This window comes from Giraffa tippelskirchi, chromosome 5 (assembly GCF_054371585.1).
Source record: "Giraffa tippelskirchi isolate mGirTip1 chromosome 5, T2T-mGirTip1v1.2.pri, whole genome shotgun sequence".
NCBI classification, from domain to species: Eukaryota; Metazoa; Chordata; class Mammalia; order Artiodactyla; family Giraffidae; genus Giraffa; species Giraffa tippelskirchi.
The window spans coordinates 99,588,980-99,606,097 of NC_137279.1; the positions used below are offsets into that span (position 1 = coordinate 99,588,980).

A 17,118-nucleotide genomic window follows, 5' to 3' on the forward strand; every position below is an offset into this window, starting at 1 on the left:
TTCTACTGAAGAGACCTGTTCAAAAATAAATAAATAAATAAAGTTCTTCCTGAGACACTTCCTGGGGAGAACTAGTCCACAGTACTAGCCAGAGGCAGTGGTGGTTGAGTGGTAGAACTCTCCTTCCCGTGCTGGCAGCCTGGGTTCGACTCCTAGACAACACATGTGAGTATTCTGACCCGGTCTCCCGAAACTTAGGTTTCCACCAGCACCTAAGGTTGTAAAGGGAGGAAAATAGCAACAGGTACTCACTCTCGACAACATATATTTTGCAGCCCTTACATACTGTGAAGAGAGCATGTCTTTGAAGCTCCAAGTGTGTTTGCTGAATCCCGGCGTTTTGGAAAATTTGAAACTAAAACCATTTTTACTTTTATCCTATCTTCTAGAAATTAAGATCACTGTAAGACAGTAGCTGTAGAGGGAGAAGTGTTAGGAGTCCAGGAAGAAAGATGCTTTGTGGGAGCAATTCCTTCAGAGATATAAGAAGCTGGAGAGTGGAGCCTCTGACATTCCTGGTGAGGTAGATCCGAGTTCTCAGATCTTGGTAAATTTCCAGATAGGAAACGGCTTATCCAGCCCAAGGATATTGGCTATAGAAAAGGGGAGAGCAGACCAAAAAGCACGTACGTTGGCCGGGAATCGAACCCGGGTCTCCCGCGTGGGAGGCGAGAATTCTACCACTGAACCACCAACGCCTTAGGTGTACTTTGTTTCACTAGGTCTCCTCAGTAAGTGTGTCAGGAAGGACTTTTCTCTTTTTTTTTTTTTTGAAAACAGGCCTCTTCGGTGCGGAGGCAGAGAAAAACTGGAGAAAAAAAAACCCACCCCGTTAGTTAGGCATTCTCTGTTGGTTATACTCAGAGAAGGCAATGGCACCCCACTCCAGTACTCGTGCCTGGAAAATCCTATGGACGGAGGAGCCTGGTAGGCTGCAGTCCATGGGGTCGCGAAAAGTTGGACACGACTGAGCGACTTCACTTTCGCTTTTCACTTTCATGCATTGGAGAAGGAAATGGCAACTCACTCCGGTGTTCTTGCCTGGAGAATCCCAGGGACGGCAGAGCCTCGTGGGCTGCCGTCTATGGGGTCGCACAGAGTCGGACACGACTGACAAGACTCAGCAGCAGCAGCAGCAGTTGGTTATACTGGACATAAACTTCTGTGCCAGGAGGATGAGAGTATATACAAAGAGGCTAACAAGATCTGGTTTGGACAACAGGGTGGCTGGTGGTGAGGGTAAACACAGCAGGTAAGGGTAGGAACGGATTTGGGTGTGTACTGGTGATTGACGGAAACACTCCAGAGACAGGGCACACTACTGTTAGGAAGATGCTGTGCCTGGGTCTGATTACACAGAGCTGAAGCAGAGGGTGGTATGTGATGCTGAAAGGGAACTCGATGGTGACGTTGTGACCCTCAGACGTATAGGAGGCATTGGCTTGTGAATTAGGAGCTGTGAGTTGAAAGCGCAGGTTTGCAGTTTAGAAAGAGGTGTGGGAATACATGTAGATCTGGTATAACTGCATATCGGCAGCTCCTATCTTTCAAAAAGTCATAATGATTCCTAAGTCCCAACATGTGGGGGAGTCCCCACCCCCGGTTCCTTTCTTCAGTGTAAATACCTCAGGGAAAACTAGGGAAAGACATCATTCTGTACTTCAGTCTCATCAGAGGACCAATATGTTAACATTTCGCCCATCGATACTTTTCTAGAATTGAGTCTGTTCCTTACACAACCAAAACACCAAAACCTACGTAAGCCCCGTGTGCATCTCAGAGTCACAAATGCGAAAACTCAGCACAACACAGAGTCCAGTTTAGGAGATTAGATTCTTCCATTTGATCAAACATTGGTTGCAAACAGTATTAATTAATCTTCAAATAATTATGACATATCACCTATCCATCGAAATCCTTTGAACACCTTAGAAAGCTGACACATACTATTGTTGTCATGCTTACAAGACTGCCTCACTATTTTACACCGGAAAATGGTGTATTTCTTCATCATCTCTATTTAGATTCTGGCCCTTTCCGTCCTCTAATTACAGTCTGATTCTGCCTCTGTTTCTTATTTCATACCTGGATTAGAATTTCACTTGCCTAACCTAGCAAGTTGGATAATTTTCTCATACCCTCTAAGGTAAGAGTCTGAGGTTGACAGTTGAAGGTGTGGGGTCATAAACAAGGGATCTGGATGGATTTCCGATGTTTCTTCTGCAGGGGTCTGTGGTATGGTCATAAAGAGCCTTTTCCAGAGTTGTGGTGTGAGCTGATAACGCCGATATTTTGACCTTTTCATTTGAATGTTCCCACTTTACGCTGTTGCCTGATTGTAGCCCTTCTTGGCAAGCCTTTGCTTCGAGTGCCTGTCGGTCTGTGAACTCTGTCTTCCAAGCACAGCGGTGTAAGCCTGTTTCGGAATCTCTTTTGTTTCCCCGCCGAGGGTGTCGCAGTCGCTTTGGAGATTTTTTCCGGAGAGCCGTCAGAAAGTCAAAGGAGCGGGGCATTGGTGGTTCAGTGGTAGAATTCTCGCCTCCCACGCGGGAGACCCGGGTTCGATTCCCGGCCAATGCATCGTGCTCGTGTTAGTTTTTCACCCCAGACTTTTCACTGCTTGGTTTTGCCTACTCCACGCGCCGAGTCCAGTTACGTCGTGGTTCTACCCACCAGGAGTAAGAAAAGGGACTATAATCCGAAGGCAGCCCTGAGCAGAAGATACTTAAGGAGTCGTGGGAACTGGGACTTTTCAGAGTCCCAGGGCTGTGACCGAGCAGCATTTGGCGTGCCTCCCAGTCACCACCTCGCTGGCCAGTTTCTACCCTTCTACCTGATAAATAAAAGAACAGTCTCTATCCTACAGAAATGCCAAGGATGTATGTGTAAGAATCTTCTTCCGCACATCATTATTGTTAATAAAATAGCAGAACCGATTTATTACTCAACATGTAAGGCTTAAATGTACACCAGTACATTCCGACAATGAAAATGCAATTGTTACAAACGAGACAATCCTGATAATTCAGATGTTTCTGATTCCAGAAAAGGGGGGGGGCGGTCACCATTGTTGAACACTCGTTGCACGCTTACATACATTTCCTTATTCGAAGGTCAGAACTACCAGAAAAAAGCAATCTGTGGCGGAGGTGAGAGGTTCCGAGGCACTCGAAGACCACCAAGAAAGAAAACGAAGACGGGAGGAGGGGGTAGGAGATGGGGGAAGGTGTAGGAGGAGGGGCAGGGGAGGAGGCGGACTCAGCCGGGTGAGATTTCTACAGCCCCTGGATAGCTCTGGTGAAGAGAGGGCGCTCTGGCTCCAGAAGCCTCTCTGCGACCACAGGCTTCAGTGCTGCTGCGCTCCTGGAAGATACCCTCCTTTCCTCTGGTCTCAGTCAAGACAGCGGAGAACTCGTCGTCCTAGGCGATTTCTTGTCTGCCCGAAGCCCTCGGAGGGAAGGACGCGCCGACGGAAGCGTTGCTCCGAAGGGGTCCATTGCGCAGTGTCCCGGCTTGTGCTGGATGATTTCCCGGGTGCCTCTTCTGGACCCCGCAGGACATTCCTGCTCTTTCTTGAGGAGCGGTGAGAGAGGCCCCAGCTTGGCCGGCTCCCTGGGCGGCGGGAGACCCAGGGTCCTGAGCTAGGCCCCTCGATGGGCAGAGCCCAGAGAACGCAGGCGGCAACCTGCGTCCGCACGTTCTCTCTCCTCCCGCCGTAGGAAAATAGAGATCCAACTCCCTCCGCAGGCACCGGAGAGGCGGCTAGGTGATATCTGGGGGTTGGGCGGCCGACGGGCGAGGGGCGCGTGGAGGGAGCGCTGACTTTCGGCAGGAACACGGCTGGGGTGGAAGAGGAGAAGGGGGACGGGCTAGCCGGGTGGGAAGTCGGCTAGGCCGGGCCAGGGATACGGCGCGCCGGCCCCGGGAGCCTCCTGGGGGGCGGAGGCAGGCCTCGGACCTCCGCATTCCTGGAAGAGGTGCCTCCTTCTGACCTGGCCCCGAAGGGACTGTGGAGCGCGAGGCTTCCGGGAGACGCTCCCACGCTTTCCCGGCACCCGGGCCGCGCGGCCTTTCCCCAGCAGATGCCCGCCGGGCCAGCCTGCAGGGACCGCCCGGACCAGCGCGGAGCCCGGCGGGTGGGGGCCGGGCGCGCGCACGCACCCACACGCGCGTGGCCGGCTGCAGGCTGCAGGAGAAGGCACGTCTGGCACTTGTGGACAGACAGGAGGCGTGCCTCAAGACGCAGGACACATCCAGACGCTTTGGTCACGAAACAGGAAAGCCGGCAGATGGGGGTGCAGACCCTATTTCCAAGCAGTGGCGCGCTGGCTGGGGGTGCGCCTCCCGCTCTGGATCTGGGGAGCGGAGCACAGCGAGGCACCACGGAAGAGATGTGGCCTGTCATGAGCCGCGGGATATCGGCGGAGAGCACGAACGCGATTCGCAGTAGCGGAGATCCCGGCATCTGCAGGTCCCGAGTGCAATAGACGAGCCTCATCCTGGGAAAAGCTACCTTCGTAACCACAGTCTCTCCGGTGCCCGGTTAAGTGTGAGCCCACAGCCCGCAGACACGGTGCAGCCTCCCATCCCTCCACCGACACTCACGGTCAACACCCTGCCCTCCCCCCGGCCCTCGCTGTTCTTCCAACCCGCGCTCCGCAAAGCTGGTCTAGGAACGGCGCCGACTGCCCGCTCCGCCCGACCCTTCGACCCCGCAGCGTCTCCTCTACGTACTCCACCCGCATACTTTACAAGCTGCTTTCCTCTGGTCAGAGAGTCGGCGACTGTAGCTTTCCTCGACACGGTGACTCAGGGGATGAAAACGCTGCACAAAAGACTTCCCTGACCGGGAATCGAACCCGGGCCGCGGCGGTGAAAGCGCCGAATCCTAGCCACTAGACCACCAGGGAGTTACGGTCTGACGCTTCTACTTCTTGCCTCTGACTAGAATGGCCGTTTCTCTTTCTCCCCCGGGGAGGTCTTGAGCCTTCTCCGTCACTTCGAGAAATCCTTTCCTAAGGCCATCCCTTCCCTTCTTCCCCCAGAAAAGGCACCTGCAGGCGAGGCAGCCAGCGCCCCCGAGTCCCGCCTGGTCCCCAAGTCAGGAGCAAGTTGCCTCATTCCGGCCGCACCTCAGAACCGGACTGGTGATCCGCCTTAGCGAGGTGCCCGGGAGTGAATAGACTAGAAGGTCGCTGGGGCTCGGGGAGCTGGAGCGGGGGCCAGGGGCCCGGAGGAGGCGGGAGGCGTTGTGCCCGGGATGAGAAGGGACGGCTCACGGAGACCCCGCATCTCTACCGTCCAGAAGGATTCGGGCGGATGCAGCAACGGAGAGAGCTTGAATGGAAAGCTCTTGGGAGTCTGGCTCCAAGACTGAGAACTGGATTCTGGATCCAAAGTCGAGCAATCCCTGAATGGGCTTTCTCGGTTAACCCATACCTCAGCGTTCCCCGGTTCGGCATGGAGAAAAACTTCTGTCTCCTGAGCCATCCCCGAGTTGCCAAAAGTCTGGCTCAAGAGTTAGTGATTAGAGGAATGAGAACATGCAGAGACAAAGAGCAGCAGTCGGGTAGGAGGACTGCTAACAATTTTCACAATAAACGAGTCATGTAGCAGCATCAGAGGACTTGTAGTTCCTCCCTTTAGGACATAGGTAACAATGTTCGACGCATATTCCGAGGTTGTTTTCACAGAACCCAGATGGACACCGCTGACCACAAGCACGTGGACCCATTAGAGGTTAGAGGGTCAGAATGATGATGTTGATTCCAGAAACTCCACCTTGTTACCTCACCATCAACCAGTCAGAGGACTGTAGGGAGCTGATCAGACACCCTGGGACCCTGTCCTCCACACTGTCTCTATTTACACTTGCCTGAAAGCCATCCATGATTTCGGGTCTTTTGAGCATCAGCTGCCAGTTCTCCGTGCTCAGAACCCTGCAGTAAAAGGGGCACTTTCCTTTGCCACCACGTGGTGTCAGTTGCTTGGCTCTTCCGTGCAATGGGCTGGAGGACCCGAGTGCCATTTGAAAACAGATCTTCCCCACTATAGGGTCCCCCGACGTCTCAGTGGGTAAAGAATTTGCCTGCAGTGTAGAAGACACAGGAGACATGGGTTTGTATTCCTGGGCCAGGAAGACTGCCTGGAGAAAGAGGTGACAACCCACTCCAGTACTCTTGCTGGGAAGAATCCCGGAGGATGAGCTCCCCCTACAACCTGCTGCACCTACAGTTTTCCCACCTTAGTCCATGCCAGCTGCATCCTTCTCTATACACAGGTCAAAAATCTTGGAGTTCTCTCTGCCGCCACAGTTTTCCTCAGGCCCCTCATCCAAGTACTCAGGTATTGGTGTTTTCTCATCTCTCTAGTTTATGAACATTGATCTACACCAGGGTTTCTCAACTTCTGCAGTCATGGGATAGGACTCTGCCTGAGGACGGAAGCATATTTAGTGACCTCCCCTCTCACCCTTCCTCCAACTAGATGCCAGGGGGAAACTCGCCATCCCCCCTCCCCCAGTCAAAAGTAAAAGATGTCCCCACATAGGGCCTAGTGTCACAGAGTGTGCAGGGAGTGAGGGTGGGAGCCCAATTGCTCATGATAGAGAACCAGCAATGTGCCCAGTCTCTCTCGTTCCTGGCCTCTGAATTTGGGCAGATGACTCTCCTGCTCAGCATGCAGGGGTGGATTCAACTCGGCCCCCTGCTCATCTAGACATTAGGATTGAAGATTTTCATCTCGAGAGCGCAGGGTTTTCTGCCATGAAGCCTTTACTATGTCTCCATCCTTGAAATCAACCTCTTTGAGCCTGCCCACCAAGGGCAGCCAGATGTCGGGTCTGCTCATTGAGGATCCTCTTTCCCCCATCTGGAATTTCAGGTCTCTTTGAATTCAGCCTGCAGAGAAGCTTTGGGGCTACTCTATTTGGGCCGCCCTAGGCTTCCCTGAGGAGGAGGTGCACAGGGATGAATAGGGTTTAAATGTGGTGTCCAACATGTGGGGCCACACCTCCAGCCCCCTGCTTTGCAGCCTCTGGTCTCCCAGGGGTCCCACCCATTGGGAGTTCATACTGGGTCAGCCTGAGCTCCTGAGACACCCAAACCAGAAGGGACACTTAGTGGAAACCAGATGCCCACTCCAGTCCTGTCCCCAAGGGACCCCAAAAGTGTCCTGATTGAGAAAGAAAGGCTGTGAATCCTTTCGTTTTGGGTAGGCGGAAGAGAGATCAAAGGAAAAATGAAGAAAAATCCTATGAGGTTTCAGGATCTAGAGTTACCATTGAAGTCCACCTCCTCTGGAACATCCGCCTGGCTGGTGAAGGGGAATGGAGTCCCCTTGTCTAGTCTACCCAAGTAGACAAAGCAGACAAGGATGGCCTGGGTACCAGTGAGTAGGCAATCCCCAGTCTTCCCACTTGGTAGTATTTGAACTTCCCTAGGCACAATTTCCTCTTTTTTTTTTTTTTTTAATTAGTTTATTTTCTATTTTTTAACTTTACAATATTGTATTTGTTTTGCTATACATTGACATGAATCCACCATGGGTGTACATGTTTTCCCCTTCCAGAACCCTCCTTCCACCTCCGTCTCCATCCCATCCCTCTGGGTCATCCCGGTGCACCAGCCCCGAGCACCCTGTATTATGCATTGAACCTGGACTGGCGATTTGTTTCACATATGATAATTTACATGCTTCCATGCCATTCTCCCATATCATCCCGCCCTCGCCCTCTCCCATAGAGTCCATAATACTGTTCTATTTATCTGTGTCTCTTTTGATGTCTTGCATACAGGGTTATCTTTACCGATTGACTAAATATCATATATATAGATGAATGGATAAGGAAGCTGTGGTACGTATACACAACGGAATATTACTCAGCCATTAAAAAGAATGCATTCGAATCAGTTCGAATGAGGTGGATGAAACTGGAGCCTATTATAGAGAGTGAAGTAAGCCAGAAAGAAAAACATCATTACAGTATACTAACACAATTTCCTCTTGATCAAAGGACTAAAAACTGAGCTAACTTCCGCTGCCTCCTCACCTGCCTTCACCACCACCACCCTTCAACCTACCCTGCCCCATCATCTGGAAACGCAGAGTGCTTTGAGACTCGTAGGTCTTTCCTGCAGGTTCTTCAGCGCTGCAGGTAAGCGGGAATTTGTTCTCCAAAGAGGGTGCAATAGAGGATCTTTGGCCGCAATGGGGCAGCCAGTACATGTGAGGGAGGGCCTGTGTCCCAAAGGGAAAGCAGAGGGGGAAGTTATGACATATCTTGGCCGGGGTGATGGTTCCACGAGTTATGTTGCAAAATGTATCATTTGGTGTGGAAATGAACGGAACAGGAAAACTTGTCACTCTACCTGACTAGAAGAGTTACCATGACCCCCTATAGACCAACAGAGTGCAAGTGGCGTCAAAGTACAGAAATACAAAGCGGACTGAGTTGACAGACTTGAAACTGACCCATAGCTCAGTAAGTGAGTGAATTTTCAAGAAAAGCAGTTCAATGGGGAAAGGAAATAGAGTCAATATTGGGGGCGGGGCAGTTTATTTCTATCTCACAGACGAGGATTAGTCTGAGGTGCATCATAGACCAAGACATAAAAGTGAGAAGGCATTTTGAGGATACTTTGTGATTTGCTGGTAGGCAAAGATTTATTAACCAGGACACAAAGAATATAAAACAAAGACAAATGATACATTAGACATCCTCAATGTTAACCATGTCTTCTCAGCCAAAGATGCCACTGAAGTGGAAAAGCAAGCTACAGACAGGAAGAAAATATTCACAAAACATAGCTGACAACCCCACCTCCCCATGATTATAATGTATGTCCTTCTCCTACCCAGTAATAATTTTTTTTAAAAGAACAAACGACTTTTTTTTTTTTCCAGATGGGTAAAATATATGAACAGGTACTTCAGAAGATATGCACATGGCCAACAAAGGGTACAAGGAGTGCTCGTTATTTGTAGCTGTCAGAGAAAAGGACATTAAAACACATTGAGATACCACTACTCTTTTAGTAGCATGGCTAAAATTATAAGAAGAAACACCAACAATATTGCAAAGAAGTGGAATAACCACAACTCTCATTCATACTGTTGTGGGTAATATAAAATGGTACAACTGCTCTGGAAAAAGCTTTAATGTTTCATGAAATTGAGTATATACTACTCTTTGACCAGCAATTCTTCACTTAGGTTTTTTTCCCAAGAGAAATGAAAACCTATGTCTACAAAATCTCTTGTGAAGAGAATGTTCAAAGCAGCTTCATTCACAATAGCCAATACTGGAAACAGCTCAAATGCTCTCTATCGAGTGAATGGTAAACAGACTGTGCTGTTACTGCCATGGAATACATCTCAACAATGAAAACGAGATGCCATCTGTTTTACTCAACAATGGATAAAGTCAGAGAGACTATGCAGATAAAGAGGTGTGGGGAAAAAAACAGTATTTGCACTATGATCCCATTTCCATGACATTTTAGAAGAGGCAAATATACAAATGAAAGGAGTCTGGACAGTAATCGTTAACAAATAAATCAGAGGACAATGACAACGATTTTAATGATTCCTCATTGCTGATTGAGTAGTCACTAAATCCAGGCAAAGGGGAAAATAACAGTAGGGCTGGGAGTTAGTTCCCTTGTTGGCCCAGTCTGATAGATGAAAATGTTGAGGCACTGTCAAAGTCCATATACAGCAGAAGTAAAACCACCAGGTCACCAAAACAGCAATTAGTAAAGGTTGACGGTGCCCAAAAAGACAGTTTAGGAAGAGGGAGTGTTCCAACAAATTATGCAAGGAGGCTCAGAGGTGTACTGTTATAAAGCAGCTTATACAGTGAGGAGGTAGTGGCTGTTTATTCTTCACCGATGATTGGTTGTATCAATAAATTAGAGTCTTCCTCGTGATAGGGACTTGGTGAAAAGTGGTTACTTCCTATCAATTTGAGCCATCAGTTTTGTTTTGTTTTTGGTTTTCAGAGTCATAAACAAGAATGGCCCAAGGTAAGTTTCGCTCATTTTGCAAAATAAGCTAAAGGAGCTTTGGCTTGCACAACTAAACAGTTTCCTTTACTCAGGGAATCTTCAAGTCTGATCTCCATTTGTGATTGACCCAAACTCCCCGCTTTGGGTCCTGCTCTCAGTATAACTTTCCTGTCTGTTGCCAGCAAAGCCGTGGTCAGGCGGAAGAATCACATGTTCGCTATTTCCGCTAGTTGGTTGTCAGAGCAGAGGGTGCTGTAGTCACCGTTCTTCATCATTTATAAGCGGTGATTATTAAGTTTCTCTAGTAGTCCAGTCCTGATGGATACCATTTGTCTAGTGAGTGTGGCTGCCGACAGGCATTTAAGATCCTTGAGGATGTAAAACGAAGGGCACTAGAGAGGTTAGTACGATGACTGGGAAGGGAAAAATGGCCAAGGATTGAAAAAGTCCTCGAAGCAGAGATTCCCAAGAGCCCAGACGAAACCGGCAAAACAAGTCTAGGGAGGAGGAGTCGTTTATCTGATACAATTTTTATCGGGTCTTTATCCTGCCCATCTTGAGTCACAAAGAAACTAGGCGTTCCACCAATTACAGCACAGGAGGCTCCTTGCTGGGCTTCCCTATATCACAGCAGCACAGAGGAGAAACCACCGCCTTCAGTTTCCTTCTGCTCAGACCAGGGATGAGAACGTTGAGATGAGTGCTCTGTGGGGTTACAATGATGCAAGTTTCCAGGCGAAGTAAAAAGGGAGTAGCCGTCAGGGGTGACAGATAAGAGTGCCGTGACTCGGATTCGAACCGAGGTTGCTGCGGCCACAACGCAGAGTACTAACCACTATACGATCACGGCGCGCCACGGCTCCTGCTGCCGTCGCGGTCCTTGCTGTTACAATGCGGCCTGGCGTGCTGCGGTTCTTGCGGTCGCAAAGAGTCGGACACGACTTGAGCGACTGAACTGAACTGAAATTCATTCCAGTCACTGCGCTGTTGCTGGATGACAACAGATATTCATAGACTTTCCTTCATCTCCGCTCTGTTATTCAGTCCCTTCCTCTCAACTTTGATACACGGTGACTAAATCAAAACAGGAACCAATTCTTGCCTCCCCAAGTCAGGCACGTGCCTCTGCATAGACCGCCTGGGAACTCTGGTCCCACCTTGTCCCCACGTCGCCGGCTTCTTTCCCGGCTCGTCGCGTTTGTCCCTTCGGACCGACCCTCCGCACCCCTTGGTTCGGCCTCCCGCCCCACCGACCGCGGATCAGAGGAAGGAGGGCAGCGCCAGCGAAGCAATTGGGGAGCCGTCACAGGGCCCACCGGGGGTTCAGCTTCCCTCGGGCCCCTCTCGGCTCAGGCCCGGGGCGTCTCGGGGCCGCTGCATCTGCGGCACGTGTGGAGGCAAGCGCGGCGGGGACGAACCGCTGCCTTTTTGGCTTCGGAATCGCCCGCCTCCCGGCTTCCCTACGAGAACCAACGCCCTGCGTCGAAGTCAGCTTTCCGGTTGTCCGAGGGTTTGAGAGGGTGTAGCAGTCCGGAGAAAGGCGTGTGGCTCCGCCTGGCGCGCAAGGGCTGTTTCTTTACGTAGTTGAGAAAGACTTACCGTTCGTTAGTCTCTGTGGCGCAATCGGTTAGCGCGTTCGGCTGTTAACCGAAAGGTTGGTGGTTCGAGCCCACCCAGGGACGTCTTTCTTTCATAGTTTTAGAACCTATATTACTCTTCTCTGTCCATCCCCTACTGTAAAGGCCGAAAAAGACTCCTCCTCTTGTTTTCTGTGTCTTGTCCACCTCACAGGGACAGTAGGCAGGATCAGAAGACCATCACCGATCCGTACAGAAGAAATCACCCGGAAAATAAAGTGAAAGTGAAAGTCGCTCAGTCGTGTCCGATTCTTTGCGACCCCATGGATTGTCCATGGAATTCTCCAGGCCAGAACACTGGAGTGGGTAGCCTTTCCCGTCGGTAACCTTCCCAACTCAGGGATCGAATCCAGGTCTCCCTCATTGCTGGCGGATTCTTTACCAACTGAGCTATGAGGGAAGCCCCATCCGGAAAACAGGTCCCCTGGAAATACTTGAGATGTCATCGTTACTTTCTGAATTGTTTTTTAACGAGGGGGTTACTGCTGTCTTTTTTTTTCCTGCAGGTACTATTAGAGTATTTATTTAACTCTTTCCATATGCTTTTGAAATTAAGCTGGTTCTACGATTTCATGGTTACAAATGCTGTAGTCATCCTTGTACCCACATGGTTGGCCCCTTGTACAAGGTCTTCTATAGCGAAGAGTCCTGGAAGTAGTAATTGCTCTGTCACATAGTGTTTACACGGTTTGTATACAATTCCATTTCTGCTGAGACGTGTTGGAACATGAGAATGTTGCAGTCATTTTTTTGGTATATGTGCAATCATATATTAGATGACATCTAAAAATATTTACAAAAAACTGTAAGTGGAATAGCTGAGTACTCTGGTTTCTGGAATTATAAGTGTTAATTCCCGTTTAAAGATATTACCTCTCTAGTACATTTAATATACTTGAACACACAAATTTAAAATTTTATATTTATTGGATGCAACATTTGTTTATTTGATCAGTACAACAACTAGAGGAAATTAAGGAAGTGCAATTTAATTTGGATTTTCAAGTCAATATAAACCCAAGACTTGTATAGAGTAGACTATTATGTTATTATTATTTTCTACATTATAATAAAATGTGAAAGAAAATATATAGTCGCTTTTAGACCAAATTATTCCAAGAAGGCACTGGCGACCCACTCCAGTACTCTTGCCTGGAAACTCCCATGGACAGAGGAGCCTGGTAGGCTTCAGTCCATGGGGTCGCTGAAAGTCGAACACGACTGAGCGACTTCACTTTCACTTTTCACTTTCATGCACTGGAGAAGGAAATGGCAACCCACTCCAGTGTTCTTGCCTGGAGAATCCCACGGACGGCGGAGCCTGGTGGGCTGCCGTCTATGGGGTCGCACAGAGTCGGACACGACTGACGCGACTTAGCAGCAGCAGCAGCAGACCAAATTATTAAACCATTCTAACTTTTCTGAGTCACCTCAAAAAAAACGACATAAACCTTTCCGATGCCATTATACATCAAATATTTAAATTATGTAACTTCTTAAATATATTAAGATGCATTTTGTTATCCATTTCATTTCTTTCTTTCTTTTCTTTTTTTGTACCATGTAACCAAGAACATCAATTGCATCTATAACTAAATCTTTTATTTTCTCATGTTAGGAATTCAGCAGCATATTTTTCTTTCAGGAAATATGGCACTTAAATACAGGCATAAAACTCTTTCTCTAGAAATTCTTAATTTTCTCATTTAAAATTTATATTTAAAGTCATGTAAATGATTATTACTTTCCCTAAACTAATTGGGGCAGTAGCTCCTCTAAATTTTTCGATACTTAATTTGTCCTTTCTCTCTGGAGGAAGAGAAAGTATATTGATTTGTTTCTAAGAAAATCTATTTAAAAGGAGAAAATTCCATCAAACTGAGGGTATTATTTAAAGTGAAAGCAGAGGCAATGATATCTAGCAAAACCACTTGCCAGTGAGGGAAACAAAATGAAATAATTAAGCAACACTATTGCTTAATGTTGAAGGACCCTCATTCCTGAAAATCAGAGTAATTCTGTGATACACTTATGAGTCTCCTGTGTATGAATCTGTGCATGAAGTCATTGCTTTTCATCCATTTTGATTAAGGACTGAACTTGCTTGCAGTTCTGGAGGTATTCAATCTTGATTAGTAGAGCCGTCACAAGTGCTCATGTTGCTGACTCATTGCTTTTTTGTAATGACATAAATGTCTCTTCCTCAGCTTTCTGTTGTCTGATTTAAACAATCCTTAAAGGTCATTTATATGATTTTTTCAGTTATTTAGAAACTTGAGTATACCAATGAAAGAGAGCTGCCTGTTGCATGCTGAAACATGCAACAGTATTCTTCCTGTACTAATTCTTTTTAAGTGTAGCTATTTATTAATTTTAAGAGTTCCTTATGGGGGGAACCATTGTGTATTAAGACCATCTTTATCTTATATATTCCCATTTTGCAGTTGTTGACCACTATTGATTGGGCTCATATGGTTTTTACCAAACTGTGGAAAAACAAGAAGTGGACCCCTTCTCCCTGCTGTGGTGTTACTGTTTCATACTAATGAAATACCAGAATCCTCAGGACAAGCAGCAATTGAAAAAGCCTCACAGTCCAGATAAGCTGTCAACTTCTACCTCACAGGGAATGGATCCCTGTCAACCACATTCAACATGGATTATCCCCAGAAGTTCACTTCTTAAAATTACAAGCAGAATCCCACAGTGATGGGAGAAAACAACGATGCACAAATGAGAGGAAGAAAAAAGACTTGTCCAATAAACACCCTTAGTATGTAAAAGCCAAAGAGCTCAATTGTGCTCATGGGATTCAACCGTAGAATAGAGTAAACATGAGCCACTAGATCCGAGGGTCCAGGTCTGAAGGGGGAGCCTGTCGGGGGCAGGGTTCTATTGACTCTGGTGATGTGCTGATTTTTATGGACATAGTGGGGGAAAAAAAGGAATAATAGACAAATTCAAATGCCAATTCCCCATTTTATAGGAGGGAGGATAGGCACTAGATTATTTTCATCAAACCCAAATGTATAAATAAAAGAGGAAAAGGGAGAAAGAGAAAACAACTAGGATCAGCGAGATTTTTCTCCCCAGATAAGTTGCTTGGTAGGAGGTTGTCAAAGAAGTCATTCTGGCCAGTCTTCTCTGGACCTCCTTGACTAAGTCATCAGAGAAAGCAATTACAGTTATTGGAAGACTCAAAAAATATTGAAAGTTTAGGTTTCCAACATACAATATAGAATATCTCTGTGTAATGCCCACAGTGTCCATCTGCTGTCCTTCCCCTTAGTTGTGTCAGAAAGGCACTGCTCCCTTGATTAGTTAGAATATCACAGAGAGATATATGGAAAGACTGTTGTGTTGGCAAGTAAATGAAGAAAAGGACATTTAAAGATTAGAAAATAAATTGGAATATGACTCAGTCTCACTTCTGTAGAAAGTAAATTGGCAGGATTTGCCAACATAAAAACTGTATAAACACTGAAGGTAGCAATTGCACATCTAGTTCTCTAGACTATGGAAATACCTGCAAAAGTGGTCAATGGTATGTGTAAAATCATGATGGCTGCAGCAAATTCATAACCATAAAACCATGAAACCAAGTAATACACAAACTATGGAAGAAATACCCTTATCAAAAATAATGCAGGGGATAATTATGATGATGATTTCTCTGATAATATAATTGATAGAGCAAATACTAATCACTGGTCTCCTATTAAAAGTGAAAAACTTGAGGCAAATATATTTTAACTTACTGTCCAAGCCTTAAAAGACTGAATACATATTTCACCCCAGCAGAACATGGATTCTTAGGTCTCTTTCCAGAGCTCCTGTGTTAGGAACACTCTTACAGAAAGTGTTTTGTGAGAACAGAGCTAGCACTAGCCTGGCAGTAGTTGTAAGGTAGATAGGACCCAGAATAGAAAATCAAGAATGAACTGGAATAAAAACCACTCCCACCATTCTTGGGTGGGCTAGAACCACTAGCTTCCCGGCTAACAGCCTAGTGCGTTAATAGTGTGCACCAGAGACAGTAGTAGTCACATTTTCTGGACTCCATATGGAGTGCCTGCCTGAGTGAATGCTAAGTCACTCAATTGTGTCTCTTTGTGATGCCATAGTCTATATCTTACCAGGCCCCCTCTGTACCTGGGATTACCCAGGCAAGAATACTGGAGTAGGTGGACAAATCCTCCTCCAGGGGATCTTCCCAAACCCTTCTCTCCTGCATTAGCAGCTGAATTCTTTCCACAGAGCCACCTGGGAAGCCCTGGAGTAGACACATACTAACTCCCAGGATTGGTAGGGAGGTAGGAAAGAATTTGTGATTCTACCGCTCCCTTGATCGCTTTCTTGTCCACTCTCTCCTGGTTCTTCTTCCCATCCCTACAACTGAGAAATTCTGATATACAGCCATCTGTGAAGAAAGACCCAACTAATCTGTGCTCAGGAACACAAGCTCTGGGTTGTAAAAATGGTTCTGCCCTTGTGTGGCCTTGGATAAAGTAAATCTTTTGTGCCTCACTTCTTTCATCTGTAACAATGGGAGCAATAAGAGCATTCTACTTCATTTTGTTGTTTTTAGATGTGCCTGGACTTAGTTACTACTGGATCAATAATGTCATATGCAGGGAAATCACAGACAAGATAATTTTCATTATCCTTTTCATCTTTTGACAATTACTATCCCTATTTATTTCACTTTAAATTAGTTTTGCATCTTTTAAAATCTCTTGCATTCAGTATGTCATTCCTTTTTGTTGCTAAGTAGTAATCCATTGCATAGATATTTTACAGCTTCTTTATCATTCTCTTGGTGTTGGATATTTGGGTTGTTTTTAAGTTTTGGCTGTTGTGAAAAAGCTTCTATGGGCATTCTTATTATAAAGTGTTTTTGTGGGCACACTTCCCTTCCCCATTTCTCTGGGTTGACTACTTGAGGAAGGATCTGATGGAACCTAAGAGGAAGGGTGAGTATTTAATTTTACAAGAAACTGCCTAAATATTTCCCCAAATACCTTTACCAATTTATAGTTACATCAACACATATATGAGAGCTATGGTTGTTGAAAAACTTCTCTCCTTGACCAAACTCTAGATCAGGCTCCTCTGAACTCTCTTCTCAACTAGAACCTGAATTTCAGTCTTCAGAATTGGTCTTTGCATTGTCCAGTTTCAGCACAAATCCTTCGAAGTCATTTTAAACAGAACACACCTACCATGATACCTGAGAAGGCTCCTCCGCCTCCACCACCACCACACCCCAGCTGATGCCTGATCACTTTGGCTGGCATTCAGCAAGAATCCCTTAGGTTGGCTTAGCATAATCTCCATGAAACTCCTGATGTTTCCTCTTAGTAACGTTCTATCCACTAACCCTCACCCTGCTTCTTGGCTATAAATTCCCACTTTTCTTTGCTGTTTTCACAGTTGAGCCTGACCTCTCTCTCTTACCACCAGCCCACATTGCA

General features: G+C 46.8%; 5 non-coding genes across 5 annotated transcripts; 2 read left to right on the forward strand and 3 right to left on the reverse strand.

Annotated features, from left to right (window-relative positions):
• Positions 1–627: 627 nt before the first annotated feature.
• On the reverse strand, positions 628–698 carry TRNAG-CCC (transfer RNA glycine (anticodon CCC)). Its single transcript has one exon. It is a non-coding gene; the product is annotated as a tRNA-Gly (tRNA).
• A 1,811-nt stretch (positions 699–2,509) lies between these two features.
• TRNAG-CCC (transfer RNA glycine (anticodon CCC)) lies at positions 2,510–2,580 on the forward strand. The gene has a single exon. It is a non-coding gene; the product is annotated as a tRNA-Gly (tRNA).
• Positions 2,581–4,838: 2,258 nt separating this feature from the next.
• Positions 4,839–4,910, reverse strand: TRNAE-UUC (transfer RNA glutamic acid (anticodon UUC)). The gene has a single exon. It is a non-coding gene; the product is annotated as a tRNA-Glu (tRNA).
• Positions 4,911–10,785: 5,875 nt separating this feature from the next.
• Positions 10,786–10,857, reverse strand: TRNAH-GUG (transfer RNA histidin (anticodon GUG)). Its single transcript has one exon. It is a non-coding gene; the product is annotated as a tRNA-His (tRNA).
• A 758-nt stretch (positions 10,858–11,615) lies between these two features.
• On the forward strand, positions 11,616–11,689 carry TRNAN-GUU (transfer RNA asparagine (anticodon GUU)). Its single transcript has one exon. It is a non-coding gene; the product is annotated as a tRNA-Asn (tRNA).
• Positions 11,690–17,118: the final 5,429 nt, after the last annotated feature.